This window comes from Hermetia illucens, chromosome 4 (assembly GCF_905115235.1).
Source record: "Hermetia illucens chromosome 4, iHerIll2.2.curated.20191125, whole genome shotgun sequence".
Taxonomy (NCBI): domain Eukaryota; kingdom Metazoa; phylum Arthropoda; class Insecta; order Diptera; family Stratiomyidae; genus Hermetia; species Hermetia illucens.
In genome coordinates this window covers 60194013-60218178 of record NC_051852.1, presented here as the reverse complement: position 1 = coordinate 60218178, position 24166 = coordinate 60194013, and the positions used below count along the sequence as shown (strand labels likewise).

Here is a 24166-nt window from a genome sequence, read left to right as displayed (position 1 = left end):
TATGTCGATTTTATTGTGGCGGTAATTTCTCTCCGTTTTACATTTGCATACCTATCATTACTCATTACTAATATATGTGTATCAGTCACTTTAGCGAAACTGTGTCCAGTTATTTCCCGACAATTGTTTGAAAAAGATTTGCGTATTACGCATCGGACATATACACATATGCACGAATTGAATGATGACCTTCTCAAAAGATGATTCGAAACAAAAATTACTAATACCCACATGAGCCTGAATCATTAATCTTCAATGTGTAAATCTCTTTCCGTTATTCTCTTCATCAAACCACCCATTTATCATGCAAATGCGCTACGTGCTTTTCAATCATAACAAAAACAATCGAAATCCATCTTCCGATTATTTAGTATTTATAATTATTATTGTTTGCAAACAATATAACTTCCAAATTAGAAAACCGAACACCCGCTACAGAATGTTAAAACTCTGCCAACTCATTCTTTATACTATAAAGGTTTAAATACGCAAACACACACGTACAACATATTACTCAAAGCATTTTGCATAATGTTTATTAGCCTTGATTGCAGAAATAAAATGATACATAAGAATGAGCAGTTCATTAAGTGAAATCTCAGTAGGTGATTTCTATGCTTAGCACCTACTGTTGAATTGCTTAGAATGGCGTCGTCTCGTTATTTTTCTCATTGCCAAGTTTTTTTGTCTTACTCGCGTCTTCCCTAGCACTTCTTTCTTTCTAATTGAGTTGAATTATCCGTTTAAAATGCAACAAACCAACAAATAATTACTAAATATGCAGCCGCTTAACTGAAAATTTATTCCTCCGTTAACAATGAAATGTTAATATGGATTAAGTAGATTTATGTACTAGGCAAGTATCCATTTCATTTTTTTTTTAAATAGATTTCAGCAAATTAAGGATTATCCATTATACAATATTATATTCAGAATTTTCTGGATAAAGTTTGTTTGAATTAGAAAAAAAGATGAAGAGGCTGTCGATTAACAAATATTAACAATTTAATTTTTCTATGAATAGTAGTAATCAGTCATTTCGAAATTCAAAATGATGTTGCACCTACTATCCACAACAATTGAGGGTGGACCCCATTGAGAAGAAAACAACATGGGCGAAAATATTCCTTTGTGGGATGCTTCCAACGCTCCCAAGAAGTCTTGTAGAAAATTTAAATCGGTCAAGAACATTGGTTTGATGCGACACGATCTACAATCAAATACATTTTAAACTATTCAATCAAATTGAAAATTAAAATATACAATGTCGCTATAAACATGTGGTAGAAACCTTCACTGAAGAATTGCAATAAGTATTTATTTGCAATTGAGGCAGATTTCCACAGTTTCCATGCAATTGCTTTCCAGATACTCTGTGATCAGCGGTTAAATCTTTAGCTTCCCATTCGTCCTGAAGCATTCCTTTAATTTTGAACAGTTGTTGATGCTTTGGTTTTATTATTTTCGATTTCTATTTTCTAAAATTGATTTCAAGGATCATTCTAGTGTCGCCCCCGCGCTTTTGACCTCGAAAGTTCAAAATAATGAATGTTTATGGGTTCTAGGGACTTTGTCAGCCCTAGTCCTACTCCTAATGCAAACGCGGTTTATGGGGCTTATAATCTAAACGCAGCAGAATCAAACAAATGGAAGAATGTTTCCGTTATTGCCCTTTTTCATGTCAACATGAATATCATCAAGAATATATTTTTCTTTCTTCACGTTTCGCTCCTCTAGATCGCTGGAAAGGGCTTTTACCAAAAATGAATTTTAAATAATACAACACTTTGCTGACTGCTTATAAGCTTAAGAATTTGAAAAGGATCAAGAGTAAAAACCTCTAAAACACATTTTTTTTGTTTATCAAAATGTTGTCGTACCAGTTTAAAAAACGTAGTTCTGAAAAACGAAGGTCCCTAAATTTTACTTTAATAGAACTAATTCTCTTTAATTCTAATCACGCGGTAGGGTGAGTTTTTATAAGGTTTTTTTGTGGAACAAAAATGTGGGGCATTAGATGGAAAGGCTGAATTTGTACTTTTCGAAAATGATCTTATTCTCAGGATCTATCCAATCGAAAAAATCACAGTGATTTCAGTATCAAAATACATCCATCCAATTCCGCTTGAATAAAGTTAATAATAGCATATTACTATATTTTAGAAATATACCCGGAAGCCCCTTTAAGGTCATTCTAGAAGGCATCAATCTAAGTAATAATATAAGGCGTAATAAGGAAAGGTAACAAAGTTATTGAAGGTCTAAGTTTTGCGTTTCACTGAATTTATTGCACTTTAAGACGTGCATGACATCATCATCAAATAAAATGAACTCATATGAACGGCGGAATTGGAGTTTGGAGAGGATCAAGGAATATTTTGAATTTTTAGCTGTGTATAAGAAGTTTCTCACACAAGATGGGCCCGAAACCTGTATACCCGAAGCGTCGAGCTTCCGGTATTCAGATTCATTTCAAAATTCTTCCGAATTTTGGTTGCTCGAGGAACAGCTTTGCTTGCATGATACGACCCTCTCCGATTTTTCAATTCAGTTGGGCCATTTTGAATTCCAATTGAGTCCATTATTGTCAAATATGTTCTTAATCCTTCGTTGAAAGCGTAAAATGCTGCCCAGCATGCTACTTCTCCTAGTTCTCAAACAAAAATCTAATTTAGCTTCGGCCGGCTTAGACCTGAATTTTACTGGGCGGTTTTTGTCCTGGATATAATTCATACAAATATCGTGTTTTGAATTTATATAAGGGAGCAAATACCGCCTTGTAGCCACTTCGACCACACTCTGCTCCCAGGGCAGAGGCGAGGCAGCAGTCGTAATTTCTCTTACGAACGCAAGAGGGTGAGGGTCATTTCCCTTTTTTCCTCCACAACCGTAAACCCCTATGACTTAATGGTTAGAACACTAGGCTGTCGCAATGGGGGACCTATCGTGGTTGAAAGTCGGGCACTAGTGGACTTAGCTATGAAAGGGTATCTGAATCAGATGAGGCTCATAATCACCGGAGAGCAAAGCTGACCCCACTGCCTCCTAGTGTACCGTTATTGTCTTGAATGGAATGTTCCAACAACTAGTATGATTTTAAGCGTAAGTCCAGCGCTCCCTAATCAAGCCCGAACAGCAGGGATTGTTTTGCATGAGTATAACTCAATATCTTCCAAATACTTTACGACTACAACTCTCGTAACTCCGAAACAGGAAGGTTGAATAAATAATTATGCATGATGTTCCACAGTAATGGGTGGTTACTGACTGTTTTCGGTGGTTCTTACAGTTCGCGGGTGGTCCCTTGTCGCACAGATACTGTTGTGTGAAAACTATTCAACAACCTCTGTCAGTCTTGGAACCCGGTGCAAAATAGCCGAGTAAAGTACCAAAAAGACAAACTCTAAAGCAAAAACCTAAATAGGCCGAGATCTGCTCAAATAAATTTAATAACAATATAATGGACATGCATATATTATGTCAAAATGTGCACTTTTGCGAACTACTGACATTCACGGTCTTAGAATTTGCACTGAAACCACAATTTTGACATACCATAACTTTGTTAATAAGAGTACGATTTCCACCATATAGTACACCGCTCTATATTATAGCCTATATTCCTGGAAAATTTCATGATTTTAGAATAAACTTAAGGGGGTTGTCTAATCAATTACTGAAAATTATAATAATATAGTATTATTGATTTTGTTTGAATAGACATCGGTATGGAGAATCTTTGGGGACTGATTCAAAGTATGCGTGAGCGCTCACAGTTCCCACCTTCCCACCAAATTTGGTGCCAATCGGTATAACCGTTCTCGAGAAAATGCGTGTGACAGGCAGACAGACTGTTCTACACAAAACCTTAAAAAGGATAAAAGGACTTTGGTTATTTGAAATAATTAAGATAATAATTATGATTGTGAAAGCCGTTATTTCGGGAACCACTTGTTGTTGTATTAAGCGGTTATTGATCATTATATAAAAGTGGTTATGTTGTATAGAATGGTTACAGAGGAATATTTATTTCTTACATAGACCTGACTTGAAATGACACAGATGATCACATAACATCCGTAGCTCCTGCGTAAACATTGTTGACATTTAGTACTCCACGTACGGAATGACAAAATTTTAAGATAAGACTTTTATGGGTGTTATCACATTCTTTTATTAGCAGTAACACATTAAATATTACGTATCTTTTTTCGGCACATTTATCCTGGGCTTCATAAATTGTGTACTTTATGATTCTTCGATGAGTAAATAGTAAATTTTAAGAAAAAAGCGTCGAACTAAAATGAGATGTGCGTCTGATGAGAGGTTATTCGAGTGTGAGGGAGATAATATATCCGAAGTCGGAAATGCCTCGTGGGATTCGAAAGCATAAGCGGGTTAGGAGAATTGTACTGCAAGGAACTTGTCGAAGACTAGTATTATGATGCCTCCTGGCTAAAATTATGATGATATTGCATCCCAATTGTACACCAGAGTGCTGGTGATCCATATTTGATCAGGGCCTTGAAGTGTGTTAGAGCACTTCACTCAAGACCATAGCGGTGCACTACAGTACACTGTAGGAGACAATATGGTCATCATTGCGCTCGTCCGAAATTATTACCCTGATTTGACTCAGGCACTCATTCACAGCTGAGTCGACTGGTATCCGACGTCAAATCACGATACAAATCCCACTGCCGTCAGTGAGATTTGAACCGCGACCTTCCGTACGACATTCTTGTGCTCTAACCACTTTATTTAAAAAATCTTTTATGTGTATTCACAATCTTGTGCTCTAACCAACAACAAAAAACTACATTCCCGAATGTCTATTGAGTTGATCTCCAACTCAATTATTCCAACACCAATGTTTATATAATCAAAATGTCATTGTTTTATAATTATGTTTTATGAATAATAAATGATTTCAATTACGGAACACAAGAATGATTTGTAAACTGAACAGAGCACATACAATAGTTACGGTCGCTTGTGCCCGTAGTCCACGTGGATGGGAGTCTCTTCTAGCGTTTGTTCTCCTGGCCGTCTGTGCCATCACAATTTGACATATGATTGACTCACTTGCAGTTTTAACCAAGTCCGTTGTTTGCCTTAACTCGAGGACTCGAAGGTGTTTAATTGTAGACACTTTCTATGATCCTCTTGCTTCGTCTTCATTTTGATACAGGATTTCGCGGAAGGCACACTGGAAATGCTTTGAACCCTGAAGTTTTTGGTGATATCGTGTACGGAGTATCTTCAGTCTAGCTCATGGTTGGTGAGTAATGTGGATTTCTCCGAAGGTTGTATGTATGTGAAGAACTTTTCCTGGTTCTTCACGAGTAGGTTCTTGCTGTCAGCTTAGTCTTCTTTATTCTTGAGGATAGTTTGATTCTTTTATCTCTCTGATTTCTTAGCCAGGCAGTCTCTGGTAATGGCATTGGAAACAGCTTTTAATCTGTTTCGGCCGTCCAGTCTACTACTGCGCCAACGACATTGTTCCAACTATTATATTTTGTGGACATTTTTGATCCGGTTGCTGTTATGATTTTCTTTTTTAAATTTTTCGGCCAACGTAAAACTGTTAGAGTTTTAATTAATAATACCACCGCGGCAACAATGCGTTCAGATCTCATCATCTGTAGTTTTGTATATATATATATATATATATTATAATAATTATTTCCAATTTGTCCATCTCTCGGAAAATGCCAGGTCATTTTCCCACATTCCGATATTTCCGAAACAACTTGTTCCCTTCTTCAGTGCCAGCCGTCTACTGGCGGATGCCAACAAATATTTTTTTCTATTTTAGTACTAACGACAGAGACGGTGTTGCTTTTCAATTCTGTCTGTCACAGGTGCTCAAATTTGCAGTGAAGAAGATACAGCGACAAATCGGTCGGCCAAACCAAAACCAAGAGAATGATGGGAAACCCTATCATAGCACCGGGAAACGCTGGTTTGCTGGCTGTGATGCAATAGGCGAATGCTCCATGATTACGGTCACAAAATTAATCCGTATCTTATGAAGACTAGATTAAGTCCACGAGACAGGTACTCACGTAAAACCATAAAAACGTAACTTTCTGTCTGTCACACATACTTTTTTCGGAATCGACTACGCCGATTGAGATGAAATTTAGCGGACATGTGCAAACTATAATTTTTCAGACATACACATGGATCTTCCCAGTGAAGCGAAGAGGGGTGTCAACATTTTTATTCACCTATGTGTTCGATATCAATTTGTATTCGTTGACGTCGTTAAGCGTATTCTCGATATAAGCAGTGAAAGAATCATATGTAATTTGTTTAAAGAAAATCATCACCTTTTACTATGCGGATTTGAAAAATGTATGCATATGTATGTATAATTATTGAAACGTAGTTCAGTAGCGGGGTCGGCTTTACCCCCTTTACGACCCTTTACGAAACGTCGAAAGAGAGTTTTGTGATCTTGAAAGCAAGATGTGCACTAAAGGATAAGTAGTTTGAAAATGGAAGTTTAAAAGTGCTTAAAATCTTATTCAAAACTTCCATAGGCATAAAAGATATAGTGATTCTTTCTTCGTGATCCACGGTCCTGCTTAACATACGATCGTAGCTAAAATCCCACGAAACAATCACTTGGGCACTCTGCCCTGGTGGTGACCTTGTTGAACTCTGAGTACTAGTTTCAAAGTTTCTTTCTTCTTCTAGAAGCATTTTACATTTTACCACCCTATTTTTGACTAAGCTCTCTGTCATCAAATCTTCCGTACGTCTTTTGTAAGCTGTTAGTCCTAAGTATTCGGTCTTTATGCGAGACATTGATTTTTTCAATATTCCTATTTCACGGGACATGATTTTTTGTTTGCGCTTCGGGTGCCGTCGGATTCGAAAATCCACAGCTTTTCTTGCCTACCGTGTTCTTACAGTACGTGGTCTTCCCGATCTTTGACGATCTCTCACATCACCAGAGTCTTGAAATAATTTTATAGTACGCTAAACCCCACTTTTTTCCACGCTGCATTTATCTAGCAATATTACCGCGACTCCATTGTAAAACAAAAGAAACTAGAAAAGCGACACAGTATCGCATATTTCATTAGACTGTCAAAATCTCACAGTCACACAATTTTGATGAATTTAGGGATATTTAAAATTGTAACAATATTTATGGGAATCCTAGGTAGTATAGTTATACTACAGAGAATTTTCTGATTCTTCAGATATTCTTTTTTATACAGACATAGTAGCTTCTTGATTATTTAGAAATTCATTCACAGTTGACTGTGGACTTGCATATCAAGTACGCGGATAAAGCAATAGAAGTGATTTGCAATCAACCTATTAATCAATATGCGTAGTATAGTATATAAATCTACTTCAAGGTGATATTTCCATTTATTCGTTATCTCTGTTTGCAGGGAGTATCAAATTAATATGCAACTTCATTGATATCTGTGAGTTATGAAAACTTTTACGCATTTATTTCTGGTCAGATATTCCTTTGGTCTTTCAGTGTCTGTCGAATTTTTTCAAAAATTATCTTATCGACAGAATGAGAAAGTTTTTATCAAGAGGAATAATAGCAATGAAAAAGATGGAATAAACAAATGTTAATTGTTTTGTATACAATATTTACAGTCTATTCACTTGCGTAACGGATCTAAAAATATAGAAAGCATTCTACCCGAAGAAAAGGCGTATTGAGCACTTATAATAAGTACTAGGAGCATTTATGTATATAAACATATATACATATATATGTATTTGTGTATAAATAATTCATCTCAAAAGAATGCGTACACCTACCACCAGAGCTACAAAAATATTTCTGATATCATCAGGTAGTAAACGTTCGTATAATCCCCAAACTTCACATGCTGTTTTAATCCTGATAACGTTTAACGTTGATTACAAAAAAGTCTCGATTTTTTAAGTTTCTGCATACATGGTACATATGTATGCATAATACGTACGTGATATAAAATTCGATTATTAAATTTACCCTAATAGAAAAATTGCGTTAAATACGAATGGGACCAGGTAAAATCGGCTTGACGTCAGAAAAAGTTATTTAGAAATATGTATTTTATGTGAATGGTTAGTATAGAGGTTTTGGTATTTTGTTGAATCTTAATTATGTGAACGAATGTATAGCTCTCGGTGTTCTGCAAAACATTTGTTTGTGCGTCAAATGATACTTGACGTTAGATGCAAGTGTTTAACCTGTGATTTCTACCTCAAATTTCCATAAGAAATAAGAAAAATACACTTGTTAATGAAATTTTGGCCGGGTTAAACCTGCTAAAACTTAAGAATATATCAAGAAAAACATTTGGGAAGATTAGCTCATTGGTTGGTTGATGTACCAATTGTAGCAATATTCTGAAACCCTTTTAGGGAAGACGAACAGATGCCAATTCAATCTGCATTTAGAGAGGAACTCTTTGCACATATTTAGGGACATCCCCCCACCATAGCAGTATCACAAGACTTTAAGACTTTAATTCAAATTCAGAATCTCCAGTAAGAAAAGAAATGTCGGTTATTAAATATTAAAGTTTTCCCTTGAAAGCCAGTCAGCCAAGTCACGATCCCACATCCCAATTTAAGGGGGGGTCCCCATACATGCAAAAGGGGGGTGTAAAATTTTTTTTCATCAAATATGGTCATGTGGGGTATCAAATTAAAGCTCTCGGTTAGTACTTTTCTAAGCCGATCTTAGTTTTGCCATTTGTTGGAAAGGTGGGGAATGCGGGGGGTTGAAAGTGATCACTTCTTTAAGGGGGCCATTCTCAGAAACTACTAAACCGAAAAATCTGAAAAAAATTCAGGAGGCTGCCACTATATGGTGCCTGGGCTCCGAAATACCTTCCATGCCGATATATGTTTAAATAAAGTTAATAATAGTATATTACTACAATTTTTTGTAATTGGCTGGAAACCCTCCTTAAGTTCATCCTAGCATCATGAAATTCTACAGTGATGTAGGCTATAATGTAGAGCATGATCTTACCAAGTTTGGTGGAAATCGCAATATTACTAACAAAGTTATAACACATCAAAGTTGTTGCTTCTTTGAAAATTGATGACTATGAACGTCAATATCACCCGAAAGTGGATACTCTCACATAATATATGAATATATTACGTGCTACGTAATACACACAAATACACAAAACCTTTCGTGCCCGAAGCGCCCAACTTCCGGTTTCCCGACTTGTTTAGCATTGAACTCATACTAGCAATAAGTTCTGAGGATTTCGGACCATTTTGCCAAATGCCACGTATATTTTCCATTCCACTTTTGTTCTTAGGTGACACCAGTATTTCTCGATGGAATTTATGTACGCAAAATTCCAAGGTCAAAACAGCACTTTCGTTCGGATTGATGGATTGTTTCGCTCTATGGTAGGGTCTATCACATTGTATGAATATATGGATCTCTCTGCTGCGGGAAAAAGTCTCCAAAAATATATTTTGTTAGCCGTAACGTAGCCAGCATGATATGCTGGATGTTTCACCCAGCTGACTATTCACTCCTAATTAGATTTCTCTGAAGATTGTTTATGCATAAATTCAGTTGACTCGTTCATGATTTCCAGCCCCCAGTCATCACTAAACAGCTCGTTTCAAAATAATACAAGCTAAAGATTTTCGTTGGGGTTGAAGTTGTTCCTAACTTTTGTCTTGGATTCTGTTTTACAAAGAATGAACCCATATTTTTCATTTCAGCTTCAGAGACGCCTTGACTATGGTCTTTTTATATGGCTGCATGGCCCTGACCCTCCCCTCCCTCCGCATTCCTAGGTGACGATCCATTTTTCAGTTTCTGAACCGCTCAGGATTCAGTTTGATAATATGTCTCCTGTTCATTCCTTTGAGGAGCATAGTGTAATTACTCAGTCTCTTTTTGGTATTATTTGTTTCCCATTTGATGTTCAATGAGACAACACTTGAGGGAATAAACCACTGTAGACGCCGAAAAATACGTATCGACATTAGTTTAAAAGGCGTTTATTTCATAAATATGGGGAAGTGTTAGTAAATTTTACCAGAGCTATTCAAAACAAAGTGGAGGTTTCAGAGCGTCTTCACTGAAACGTCTTCTTTTGTCATAGCCGGACCCATAACTGCAACAATTTCAAACATACATACATACGTGGAATTCTTTTTTGCACAAATGTACGCGCTTTCGAATAAAAAAAATGGAAAACACTGGAACGAAAATTGTTAATAAAAATTGAATTGAAGTTTGAATTGAGTTTTTCTGATTATGCAGTGAAAATTTCAAGTCAATCGAACGAAAATTATTCGTAATGTCGATCCGACCAACTTGAAATTTGTTGTTTTGAGAAAAAGGCGTTTAAAATTTCAAGCATCTAAATGGCATTTACAGATTTTTCTCGTGCATGCTAGTTTGCTCCTTGGTTCTTAAGATTTGAGTTCTAGAGTGATTTTCCCCCTTAATGTTGTGGAAATGATACTATAGCAGGGCAATAGCACAATGACGAACATTTATGACCAAGCGAGTAACCACTTCGTTGGTTGGTCCTCAGCCAATTGACCATCAATTTCACAATGTATAACCTATTTTCAGGATTTCATGATAAGACTATGCTTTTATTCTTGTCACAGTGGCTTTATATTTCAAAATTTCTTTGTTTAAAACATCAGGTTTCCAACCCATTTCCCTGTTTTTATCAAAATTTACCTGTTTTTCAAACACTTAATCGCACACACATTTAACACTTAATTTTTGATACACGACCAACCATTCTTCAAGTGCATACAACATATCAAAACATATACATTCTATTTCATATCTAAGATTCGTCCAAGTTTATATTATGTTATTTTCCTTGTCGTGAAACCTTTCACTTCTAATTTGTAATTACTCCGTTGGGAATCCCTCAAATCGAAATATAGTGTGTTCATAAATTTATTTTGGCAAAGTTTACTGTTACTGTTATTAAAATTAAAACTACTAAAATTATACATAGAACTATTGTTATATAAAATTAGATTGAATAATAAAGAGCGGTTTTCGCCATTTCGATTATGGGTTTCATTTTTATTTTTCAAAATTCTATCCAAACTTGCACACCACGATTATGAGAGGATGTACCCAAACCTGAACAATGTCCGCCTTTGATTGTCCACAGCATAATTAAATTATCGATTTGCTTGATACACTGTCTCGAATTGACCGTTAATTCACTTGTACAAGTTTTCCAATGAGATGCACTTGCAAATGATCGGTGTTGCGCCTCATCCATTACCAATGTTACCCGGAAACGAAGAACTTAGTTTACAGTTGAGAAGGCTTTGTAGTTCTTTCACGTTATATTGAACACTCATACCACTATTATGAAGATGGGTAGGGGTAGCCACAGAGTCTAACGGAATCTAATGTACCAAACTCTTTCTACTAGGCCAGTTTAAATACTGCAAAATTACGTAGCATGTCATTTTCGGCCAAATTTCTCTGAAACATAGAAAAAGTCTATATATAATGTCGAAGATAAGAGGTTAGATCGTCTTCCTTCCCACTTCTAGCATTCGCTACGAAACCCTCACTTCATTGCTTACAAAGAAATGCTATTACTGCCGTTTAACATCACCGTCATGTAATCTATTTCGTGCAATTTACCGTCATTTCTACCATAAAATTAACGTAAGCGCTTCGGGTGCATGCATTAAATTTTTATCGGAAGTAAAGCACCTGAGTGAGCAGGTACTCAGGTGCTTTTTAAGACAATAATAGTTACACATAGTCCGTACCTGTGTAATTGATGGACATTTGTATTCCAGGAAATAAATAAGTACATAGAACGATGTTAACTGAATTAAGTGTTGCCTGTACGCTTTTCCCTTCAGTTGGAAGCATTATCAAGTTGGATTAGGGATTGTCTATGGAGTGGTGTAGAACTAAAGTCACTCAATACGTTCGGTCACTCAAACAACTTTCAGGGATGATCGGTTGCGAAACCAATTCATTCACGGATTCCTTGCCAGTAGTAAATTCGAAACCAGCAACACCACAAGTAAAGCATATTTCGCTTCCTATCAATCTTTCGTCTTTTTGAAATATGTGAGTATCTGCGCCGTAAATCTATTTATGGTTAGCTTTTCCGTCTAACCAATTTCGTTAACTATATTGCACCACACGTCGTCTAATAGCTTCCTAGGTTGCTAAATGGACGAGTAACGTTTCTGATTAACCATACACCGGGGAAGGCAAATTCATCCACTCCGAATGTTTACTAACCATGGTACCGCATGCCTCCAAAAGATTTTTTATATACTTTATTCGTCAAATGAGTAAACTTCCAGCATGTGTGCAGCTCATTCATTCATTCACTATGCGTATGTCGTAACAATTTACATGGCGATGTTGTGGCGTTGACTTCGGACAACCGGGTAATGGCGTAATTAACTCTCCTCAGCCGTAAATCGGTTGAATCATAGTTAGTTCAGTAGACTTCCTTGAGACCCGCGAATTGCCCACTTTCCAAACTATTCCTTGGAATGGGTCTCAACAAGAATTCGTTGAGCTCTTCTTTTCGTTTTTTTACTTACCTTTCTGAACGGTAAATTTTCGATGTTTAATTGTTTATCCATTATGATTTCAGATGAGGTTATTGACGTTGTGAGTCAGCTGAGTGAATGGTCAGCTACACTTTTAATAATATTCTGGGTAATTTATTGAATGAGGTTAAATTGTATTTAATTTTAACTATTCTACAAAAATTATATGAATTACAGTCACTTTTAGAAAGTGTTAAATGCAAATATTAGAAACCATTAGTTGCCAAGGTTTTATGAAATTATTTTATTTGAGATTACAGTAGATGCCTGTAATACTTTTTTTGTTCGTACATGGAGGTATAAAATCTTAGGGAGACACGCCCGCTTCAGCTCCGCCGCATAAGGCGAAGGCAGAGTCTGCGCGTATGGGATTCGCTCCCAGTAAAAGCCACTCCTGTCTCTCCAGCTGCAGTCCCGGACTCGCGGAACCACTATTTAGGTATTACTTAACAGGGTGGATTTGTCTTTAGGCACTCGTCCTTCTGCTCTTTTATGCTTTCTTCCTTCAGCAATTTCTGCTATATTTTCACGATTGCGGGGAAATCGTAAACGTAAGAGTCTCCGCAACTATATTCTCCGGGCTCACGATCTTGCCCAACTCTTAGTTCAGATTCTTTCTCTTCATTGCAACCTTGGAGAGTGAAATATCACATGCTCTGAATACTGTGGAATACCACCGCATCTAGGACAATTCGGTGAATCAGACAACCTAAAGCTATGCAGATACTGCCTGCGGCAACGGTGTCCCATGAGGAACTGGGTGAAGTGGTAGTTGGTCTCCCCATATTTCTGCTTAAACCATACCTTAACGTTTGGAATGAGTCTGTGCGCCCACCAACCCTTCATAGATTCGTCCTACCTGGGTAACCTGAAATTATACGACTCTATCCTTGCCGCATTCCTGTGCTCTGGATACCCTACATGGTACAGCACACTCATGGCAGTACCACCGATACTGCCTCATCTGATGTAGTTGCAAGAGCACTGTAAACATTCAAAGCCATCAGCGAATAAACCGAATCCACCTGCTTCCGTCTCTGAGAGTTTGCAAGCGCTTCTGCCTACACAAGTGGCGAGTGAAGCAGTATACATCGCGCCTCTCATGCTAGAAGTAACCTCCGACAGTGTTTCGGCCTGCCAATTTCCGGTAACAAATGCCGCAGTCGCCTTGGCTGCCTTTTGTCATACATAACTTAGGCATGAGTTCCTCCGGCATTAGATGTTTTCTCCGTTCATATCAAATGAGCTTGTGTGGTGCATGATCAACCGCTTCCTCTACACTCAAAAATGCAATGTAGAGGGGATTACGCTTCCCACCATATTTCTCTATGCGTACTCACGCGCCTTGTAGTGCGTTAGTAATACCTCAATCCGTGACAAATTTTTTTTCACGGTAGTTTGAATGTGTTGAAAAATCTTCATGGCATCGAGTAACAACCCAATCGGATGGTAACTTGAACATTCTGATGGACTGCCTTTCCTTTTAATATTTTGTTGAAAACAAGACTTTATTAAAATCGGTTCACTCTCTATCTGTTAATTAGATGTGTTCTAATATCCTCAACAGCTCGGTTGAAGAGCTTGCTGAGCCAAAATATTAGGCGCCAACCCTTCGCTTTTGAGAGATTGACTGCGATATCGTCGGGCGCTATTGCTTTGCCCGATTTTGCTCGTTCGATTGCTCCTTCGACTCCTGTGCCACCAACAAATAGTATTGCTCCAAATATTGGCAGTGCTTGTGGAAGTGAAGGATGACCGGATTCTTCCGTTGAAATCGGTTAAAGTATTCCCGTCATCTGTCCATCCCGGCTGGTTTGTGAATCATAGTAAATCCACCTTTCTTCGCTGCCGTAATGGTGAGCTGTCGCGTACTATATACAGGTATTTATTTAATTAACAACCAGTGTGAATACTTTTTGCCTATCAAAGCCTTATATTATTGTTCAACAAACATAAATGAATTTTTTATCTGATTTTTTTAAGCATTCACAAAGTCAATGTTCTGATTGTTGAGTAATCTATTTTATAGGATGAATGTCTCAAATGAAATTGGATCATCCTTGATTAACTAGTTCTAGGATCATTTCTAGTGGCAATAAATTGATTTCAGTTTCTCAGTCAAAGTACTCGGCTTGGTGAAATTGAATCCCGTCAAGACATAATTACCTTTCACACCGTAGCAAATATACACTTCATCTGACCTCTTCTGACTTTGCAACTAGTTTCGGGGAATTTTTAGCAGATTATTTAAACCTAATTATTTAACAAAAGGCAGAGTATATTTTTCTAAATTGAACGTCTAATCCTTATAATCAAACTCCAAAATCTATCACCGAGGATTTTTTTCCGAGAGAATTGCAAATGCCTGTATTCAGATAAAATTTCTGCAAAGTCTACTGGTCACAGAATTATGCCTTATTCACTATTATTGGAATAAATGGGGTAGATAGGTATCAATCGAAGACGTTCCATTCTTCGAAATTTGTATCAATTCAATTTTCTTGTTGTAAAGAGGACCATCACACCACCTATATTGGGGGGAATGCTTACAATAAAATGTGCTTTTTGTATGATCTGAAATTTTCATATAGAATGAGCATATAATATAGCACTTTACCCTGAGCTATTCTATTATATCAATAGAAATTTACTTTCTGATTTGCTGTACGTCTTCGTGTTTATCTCACTTTGACGCGGAGTAGTAACCGGCAACAAGGACAATCAGGCAACGATATGCTTTGCGTCATTGCCCTAACCCCCAATTACTGTCCCCGTGGACAACCTAGCAACGGGTCTACGATTTATAACATGTATAGTTCGATAAATATTATGAAAGTAGGTAATATAAATTATGTTATCACTTAAAAGTATAATTAGATATGTATAATTTGACTATTTGGATGAGTGTGTGCTACATATAGTTGAAATCATTAGTGTGGTGTTATGTGAAAAGTTTAGAAAGCCGAAGGACCACAGCTGTTAGCTCTATTTCATTGATTATTTAAAAATGTGATGAAGATTGCACCTCCATTGGGTAGGAAGGACCGTGCTTCAAATTCTAACCCTAAACGGAGCTGTCAACTATTTTTCATGAGTGGTATTCAATTAACGAATGCGTCCTGGTAATGAACAGAAAGGATAGTAACAATTATTTACTTGTAGGAGAAGCAACGTCCCTGTAAACAGAACGCAATAACTTAATAAATTAATGGGTATGAACTAAATCTTCTCGAATCTAAACTTTTCTACGAATACTGTGATAGCCATGGCTATTGTGAAACGGATCTGAGCTTATATAACTGGACAGCATTTATTTTTCAAGTAATATACACACATGTTGCTTGCTTTTGACCTATTGGATTACAACAGGTTAAACATGCCTACACGCTTGTCTATTTCTGGTAATGTTTACGTATTTAGCTCCCGCCAACCTTACTTATCTTTTTTACCCTTCTGCATCATGTGCCAAATTCTATGTAGAACAAGTGGAATTGCCGCTCTTTTTAAGGTTTTGTGTAAACACAAAACCTTATTAAAATCGGTTTACTGTCTGTCCGTCAGTGTCTGTCCGTCACACGCATTTTTCTCGGAGATGGTTGTAGCGATTGATACCAAGTTTGGTAGAAAGGTGAGGTCGAATTTAAGGGGGTCCTCATACAGGTAAAACGGGGGTGTAAATTTTTTTTTCATCAAATATAGTCATGTGAGGTATCAAATTAAAGGCCTCGGTTAGTACTTTTCGAAGCTGGCCTTAGTTTTGACATTTGTTGGAAAGGTAATTTGTATAGAAGTATCTATCATCTTCTTTCGAAGGAATGCCGGGACCTTTCGAATGACTGAAGATTAGAGAAGTGAAAATACGTAACAAGAAAGGCATATCTCTCAAATCTGTAAATTTCTCTCTCTCTCTCTATGCACTTCATGGTATTTTTTTTTTCACGGCAGGCAAATATTGGTTGTGTGTCTTGTTAAGGGACACTTTTGAATTTGAAGTAATAGCAGCATTCTATTGTGAAAAATATTAATTTCCATGGACATCCTCTTCTTGTTTTTTCTGTCTATATTTATTTCAGCAATTACGTTATTATAAACAATATTCCTATACGCTCCTTATGCTTTATGTAGTAGTACATGAAAAATTTAAAATTTTCAATTTGAAGCCTCTCGAAAAACCGAAAGGGCATAGGCAAATTTTCCAGAATAATTATCGAATAGTTACTGAAAATATGTAGAGCTTAACCGAAATCTCTCGGTGATGTGCTTGCATACTACCAAAGGTCCATTAGATATTTCAGCCCTTCTTGCGCAAGTACAAAAGCAAATCTCGTCTGCTACTCACAGAATTTGCACCAAACAAAAACTTCGCTCATGGACGAAGGAAACTGAGAGATTACCTAATCGTAGGAATTTAGAATATAGACAAAAAATAACGACTCGACCTTGTGCGGAACCGGAAGATTCGCACCTAACGAAGGTTGGAAGATCCACGACTGATGACAATTTCGCGGGAAATACCCACCTAATTGCTGGTGACGTCGAGATAGAACCTTTTTGGCGCCACCGCCCTGCCTTGACATTCCAAAGCCTACTCGATTCGAAATGCCCTTTTCACAAAATTTTTGTATAAGTTCCTAAATGATGGGACAGGGAAGGGGGAAAGGAAAAACCATCCTCAACATTTGCCTTTTATAGCATTATTACTAAAACCTCCTTTTGTTTATATTTTCAACTAAACTAAATTCAATTATATAATGAATATCTTTATTTCAGTCATACTTTCGTCGCACTTTATAAATAACTTATACAAATTCAGGGAAATAATTAGAAATGTATGCTTTAAAATTAGAACAAATAGTGGAAGCAATTCAATAACTTATCAAAAGTCAGTTGGTCTTCAAAATTGATATTTTATAAGTAGTGGTAAAAAGAGCTTTGAGCAAATTTTGGGATGCTTTTCGATAAGAAGTGTTATCTAAAGGACCTTTATTAGTTTGCTTATATTCCCGAGTTATCACAATCTCGGCAGATGCCGGACTTTACCTAATACTAGCACTAAGTGCCAAGCATTTAGGCTCGGACGATCCTACCTACTTAAAAACTAAAGGGGCACTGGTGGTGGTGGCCGGTGGTAGGTCAGTGGGAGAATCCGTCGAGTACTCCCCGCAACATTGAGCACGTATGCAGAATGGTGTACTTCTGCATGGTTTGAACCAGACTGTGCGAAAGTCCCAGGACATCAAGGGAAGCCTTGAGGGATTTAGGTACAATACCTGTAGCTGACAATATTTTGGGAACTACAACCACCCGCTCGAGACGCCAAATTTCTTTGATTTCACGAGCCTATGGCTCATATTTCACCTTCTTCTCCACGTATTTCCGTTCAATGTTGCTATTATGGGGGATAGCAACATCAATAATATACGCGGAGCGACCCGTCTTGTCAACTACCAGAACGTCAGGCTTGTTGTGTGCGGTATGGCGATCAGTCAGAACTTGCCGGTCCCAATACATGCTGTAAGCAGAACTATCAAGTACTGCTTGCGGCTCATATCGGTAAACCGGACATGTTCCCGTAATCAGCCCATGCTTATATGCAAGGTTTTGATGGATAACCTTACATACAGCATTATGCCTGGTGATGTATTGCACCGGTGCCTTAACAGTACAGCCAGAAATGAGATGGTCCAACGTCTCTAACGCCGAACCACACATTCTGCACTGGTCGTTCTCCACCCGTTCTTTCATGATGAGCTTTTTATAAGCTCGGGTGGCGACCACGCCATCCTGAATGGCACACATGAACCCCTCCGTCTCAGCCAAGAGCTCCCCAGCGCACAGCCATCTGTTCGACAGATGCAAATCGACAAATGACTGCCAAAGACAATTCACGTGTTTACCGTGCATTGCCTTCGAACTCCATTCATCGATCCGCTCTTGATCCGATTTCACCCCACTCAGAGGATTGATAAATCGATCCTTCAAGTTAAGTGGAGTCAGTCCACAGTCTGCCTTACAGACAGCCGCATGCAAGGGACTCGTCTGCTCTTTGCTGTAAAAATAAGCGCGCAGCGAGTCGACTTGGCGATGATGTTGTGCCGCCACGTCAACCACGCCCCTACCTCCGATGTCACGAGGCAGGTTCATCCGCTCCACGGCAGACTTTGGGTGATGCATTCGGAATTTGGACATAGTTGTCCGTATCCGCCGCTGGACGTTTTCCAGGTCGGTCTTCGTCCACGGCAATATTCCGAATGCATAAGCCAGTGAAGGGATAGCGAATACATTCAACGCGCTTATTTTATCCTTCCCCGGGAGATGCAATTTCAGCACCAGCTTTACACGTCGCAGGAATTCGGACAGCAGAACTTCTTTCAGATCACCAGAGCATGGGTTCCTTGCAGAATTCCTAGGTACTTGTAGAAGTCTGTCACCAATGCTATGTCCGGCATGTGACTCAACGAATCCCCCTGGAAGATGCCCCTCCGTATACGGATGGGCTTTGATGTATTAGCACCCTCAGATGTACGCACCCATAAGGTGGTATGCCACCTTTTCATGACTGTCGCCAAAAACTTTATTAGTTTCGGATCAATGCGATACAGATGTAGGATGTCGATTAGCCAGGTGTGCGGAACGCTATCAAAAGCCTTGGCATAATCGATATAACTTTATTATTTATTTATTTTATTTTTTATTTATTATCATTAAAGAAGAAAACTTAAATCAATTTGATCAGTATTGGCAAACCAATTGATGAAATAAATAAATTTGTATTGAAAACGATGACAGAAATGCAGATAACACAGACGATTCCAATTCCATAGATTTTTTTCGCGATTTGGTATCGCAATGAGGCCACGTCATTTTTTCGGAAAATTTTCCGAATCAACCAACCACTTTTTAACCACTTTTTAGAAGTTTATAGAATGGTGACCAAACAAGTCATTGACCAAATTCTAAAATCTCCTCTTGAAGAAGAGCCCCGAACCCATTATTTTTTTCACTCACACAATTCACGCGCATACAAGGAAAAAGTTCAGTTCCTTTTTAATAATAATAATCGTTCGCGCAACAATCCATATTGGATCAAGGCTTTGAAGTGTGTTAGAGGATTCATTCAAGACCGAAACGGTTCACTATAGTACACTGTAGGGGGCAATGTGGTCAACATTGCGCTCGTCCGAGATTATTTAACTCAGGTACTAATTCACAGCTGAGTCAACTGATATCCGACGTCAAATCACGATACAAATCTCACTGCTACCAGTGAGATTCGAACCGTGATCTTCCGTACGACAGCCTTGTGCTCTAATCACGCAGCTATCTTTTTAAGGTTTTGTGTAAAAGTGTGAAGTTTGGTCAAAATTGTCCTTTTGCTGATAAAGTTACTTTGGATCAAAATTGTCTCTTTCGTGCAGATTTGTTGCAACCTCTTCTTCTTCAATCGTTGTCCTGTTCAGAAACGGACCAGCTTATTTTGAAAAGTTCCGCCATTTTTCTTATTATTATTATAAAAGTTTGATCTGGATGCAGTCGCGAGGTTTCAAATCGCCATCCAGCGTATCAAGCCATTGTTGCTTCGGCCGACCTTTCTCATCGACTTCATCGACGATGGTCAAATAAATCTTGGCAAGCAAATTCACGTTAGCGCAAATTAGTAAATTACATGGCCACACAATCGAAAATGCCTCTCTTGACATTTTTGAAGATCAATTGCGCGCGAATTTACTGCAATACCGGCTAATACTAATCGAGACATTTCATTTGATAACCCGCACGACTATATTCGGCAAACACATTTTACCCCTTGCATTTGTTGGGACTCCTCCTTAAAATCAAAGTAGAACGATGTAACCATATGTGTGGGCGCTCATAGTTTCCATCTTCTCACCAAATTTCGTCTCAAACAACGCATCCGTTTCTAAGAAGAGTGCGTGTGACCGACAGATAGATACACATTGACCTGACTTTAATAAGGTTTTGTTTTACACAAAGCCTTAGTAAAACAAAGAAGTAATATGTATAAAGTTGCCATATCTTCTTAAAAGTTGATTCTTTATTTAGTTCGGTACAGTATCTTCGGCCAATATTTTTTGAGAAACTTACATTTTGGCCGTCTATAATGCACTTAATGCATAGAAACAGTTAGTTCAGCTTTCCTCATGTTAATTTGGAACAGAAGCGTCGACTTCAATGCTTTCTGAATCCACTCTTCCTGAGCTACATACGTGCATATATGCACGACAATTAATTTACTTGATGCGAGAAATTATCATTTGTTCCGCAGCTTCTCTAAAAATTAATCGAATTTGTAGTGTTTAATGGACTATCAATTCAGCTTCACTATAATAATTTACTCTTATCGAATTTCCACTGACTCATTTGATTTCAACTACCACTGATTCAATACAATTACCAGCTCAAATCTACGGCGCACGAAATGATAGTATGTGCACTTAAATATGTACGCACTAAAGTATGTATGTGCTTCGACTATTAATGTGAAGTTCATTAACGATTGCAACACTTATATAATAACTGAGCATTAGCCGCACGCATACCTGCATTGCACCCTTTGCCCCATTGTTCAGAATGACAGGCCAAATCGAAGATAAATGCTTTTCATATTTGAAGCTTGTGCATGCGCATCTGCATACTGAACGTGGGTATCGTGACGTGAAGATTCTGTTCATAAACCTACATACGTTAGCTGCGTTTTGAAAAATGCTATTGGCAAATGAAACTCTAATTTTGACATTGCTACATTGTACTATACTTTCTTTAAATCAAGAAGTGCTCATAACATGAATCATCCAGTGACTTAGGACAGATTTTCTTTTACAATGAGGAACGTCGAAAGTGAAATGTTTCATTATTTATCATTTTCAAATACTTAATGTGCAATCGGGTTTAAAGTATTGCCTATAACAAAGCGAAAGCAAAACCCACACAAAGGCTTTTTAAGATTGTTATGAACCGAATGCCCCAATCAACGGTAAAACTCCCTAAGGTCGATTTTCATCACTCTCAATGGCAGAACAAAACCTGAAAATACCGAAAAGGTGCCGAAAATTCCCCGTGTCTCCAGCACCAGAACTCAGAACTTCATAGAAGTGATCTTGAACGCACCCTGAAAAACAATAGAAATAGAGATGGTCATAGGATTCTACCTAAAAACCTATTTCTACATACCAAAGGAAAACCGGAAAGAGATTTTCGCCAGTGGTCTATCAATTTGTACTGAGTATGGGCTGGAAATTCATAGTGTAGAAAGCATCAGAACTGCTCTAGTACTGCAATCATATAAGAACAATAATCCCGGGCGATCGCAATGCTAACCACATTGCCTCCTAATGCACTGGCCTGGAATAAAGATCTCACAAAATGCTGCAAAAAGCATTCAAGATTAAATTATGAACCACAAATGTTTCAACCTGTTTTCATGTTGGAGCCGCGGATTAAATCAGAAAAGTTGTTATATAGCTACCATTCATCCCTTGGTGGAGTATAGCTCGTCAGCCACACCTGTGCGCCATCGTTCGCAGTTATCTGAAATGTGCTTCCGCTCACGACTTTTCGCGACGCTCGCACTCCTCCTCTACTGTTCTGCACCAGGTGCCCTTTCGGCGGTCCGTACGTCGGTCTTCTTTAGCGAGTGGATTCCATTGCGATTGTCGCCTTTCCTTAAAGTGTGAAAATGCGTATGAGTGACAAGCCTGTGCACCGACCAAGTTCTTCGTTTGACATGGTGTCACGCCAGTGCACTACGTTACGGTTAATGCGTCGGGTAATATTCAATTCGGTGGCACAGTCGGCAGAAACCACGCTTCCTAGATATACAAATTGGGCGACGATTTCGATGCTCTGCCCATTAATGCAGATAGGGAGAGTGAAGTTGAAATTATGAGCAATCATCCGTCCGCTTACCGATCGCAGTCCACCCGGCAACAAGCACCGCAACATCATCTGAATAAACGAACAGCCGCGACTCTTCCGGCATGTCGAGTCTAAGCAGACTATCATAGGAAGCATTCCAGAGGTCCAACCCTAGGATGGATTCCTATGCTACCCGACGTGCCCTCCATCCTCCTATGACCATCTAGCGGTTCCTCAGATAATCCTTTCGTATTCATAAGAAATAGCTCGGACATGGAAAGTATTGCCTAGTAGTATTTCATCAACTGTGGATTTTCCTACCCCAATATTGGAAAGCCGTGGGGATAAGTCTCCGGCAGCAGGTATTGCTTCAGTGAGTCTACTTCTGATGAGCTTTTGGATCACTTTCCCAGCCGTGTCCAGCATACAGAGTGGTCGGCATGAAGACAGCAGCGTAGTTTCGCCTCGCCCTTTGCTGATCAGCGTAAGCTTTGCCACTAGTTTGTACACCTCTGCAGAGATCATCGGGTCCTGGCGCCTTCTTTTTCAAAGAAAAGAAATAATTGCTTCTTCCACACTTTTATAAAGAAAGGTGGGTAGTCCTTGCACCCCTGCGCACTGGTTCGATACGTTAGATGGTGCCTTCACCCGGACACGGTTTATGATCGACCAAAAATGGCAAACTCGATCGGGACGTTACTGGTCAAAATTAAATATTACGAGGTCTATTCAAATATAAATGCTATTTATTTTTGTCAGGCATTTATGAATAAATAATATACGGTCTTCAATTTTTCTCTACATAATCTCCTTTACAATATATGCAATTTTGCCAAGACCTGGCGCCAACCAGCTACACACAAGCTCGTCGGTGGCTTTATTACTTGCTAATTGTTCTCTTGCAAACAAAAAATAATAACAGGAAAACAAATCCGCACTGAAAGGAGGGTGTTTCAGTGTTACCCGATGAATTTCGTCAAATATGTCTCAAATTTGCGGTGTATGGCATATCATTACCACAGAAAAAGATAACATTTCTATTGGGCATACCTCGTTTTTTTCGTTCGGAAATTATAGTGTCAAACACGTACTTTTTAAATGCATTTTTCTCGAAATTGCATGATGAAAATCGGCTGTCACCGTAGGCCAAAATTTATCCAACGTAATTCTTTGACATTTTTGCGACTTATTCAGTACATATTTCTAAGGTCCGTAAACTAGGATAATTGCAATTCATTCAGTGGTTTTTTTTTATTCATTGAAGAAGCCGGAAAGAAACACCGAAATTCACAAAAAAAAGTTTAAGACGGCACCAAAAATTTTAATATTTTTTAATAATCCTAGTTTGCGGACTGTAGTTAAGCCTGTACATTAAAATGCCGTTTTCCTTTTTTCTTTAAGATGATCACAGTAGCGTGGCAGCCGAAAAACACCTGCTCCGTATTTCAATAACGAACTATGTGATCGGGCTGAAAAAATTACTATGCACGCTCAAGATATTAATAAATTTATGGTGAAAAATTCGTGTTTGTATTTTTATCCAGTTCTTCACAAAAAAATTCTAAAAAAATCCAAAAAAAAACGACCTTCACACAGGAGGACCTAAGGGGGCCGGTTGTTTCTGGCCCAAGTAAACTGTGGTTTCTGCGGCAGTGTAGCATCTCTAAACCTTGCACCCAATAGATTTAGCTTCTTCGGTATTTAA

At 38.2% G+C, this 24166-nt stretch overlaps 1 protein-coding gene across 2 annotated transcripts in view; it reads left to right on the top strand.

Moving 5' to 3' along the window:
• The window catches only part of LOC119653506 (nascent polypeptide-associated complex subunit alpha, muscle-specific form), a 144756-nt gene that overhangs the window by 83331 nt on the left and 37259 nt on the right, over window positions 1–24166 (top strand). The gene's annotated exons all lie outside the window — the stretch shown is intronic.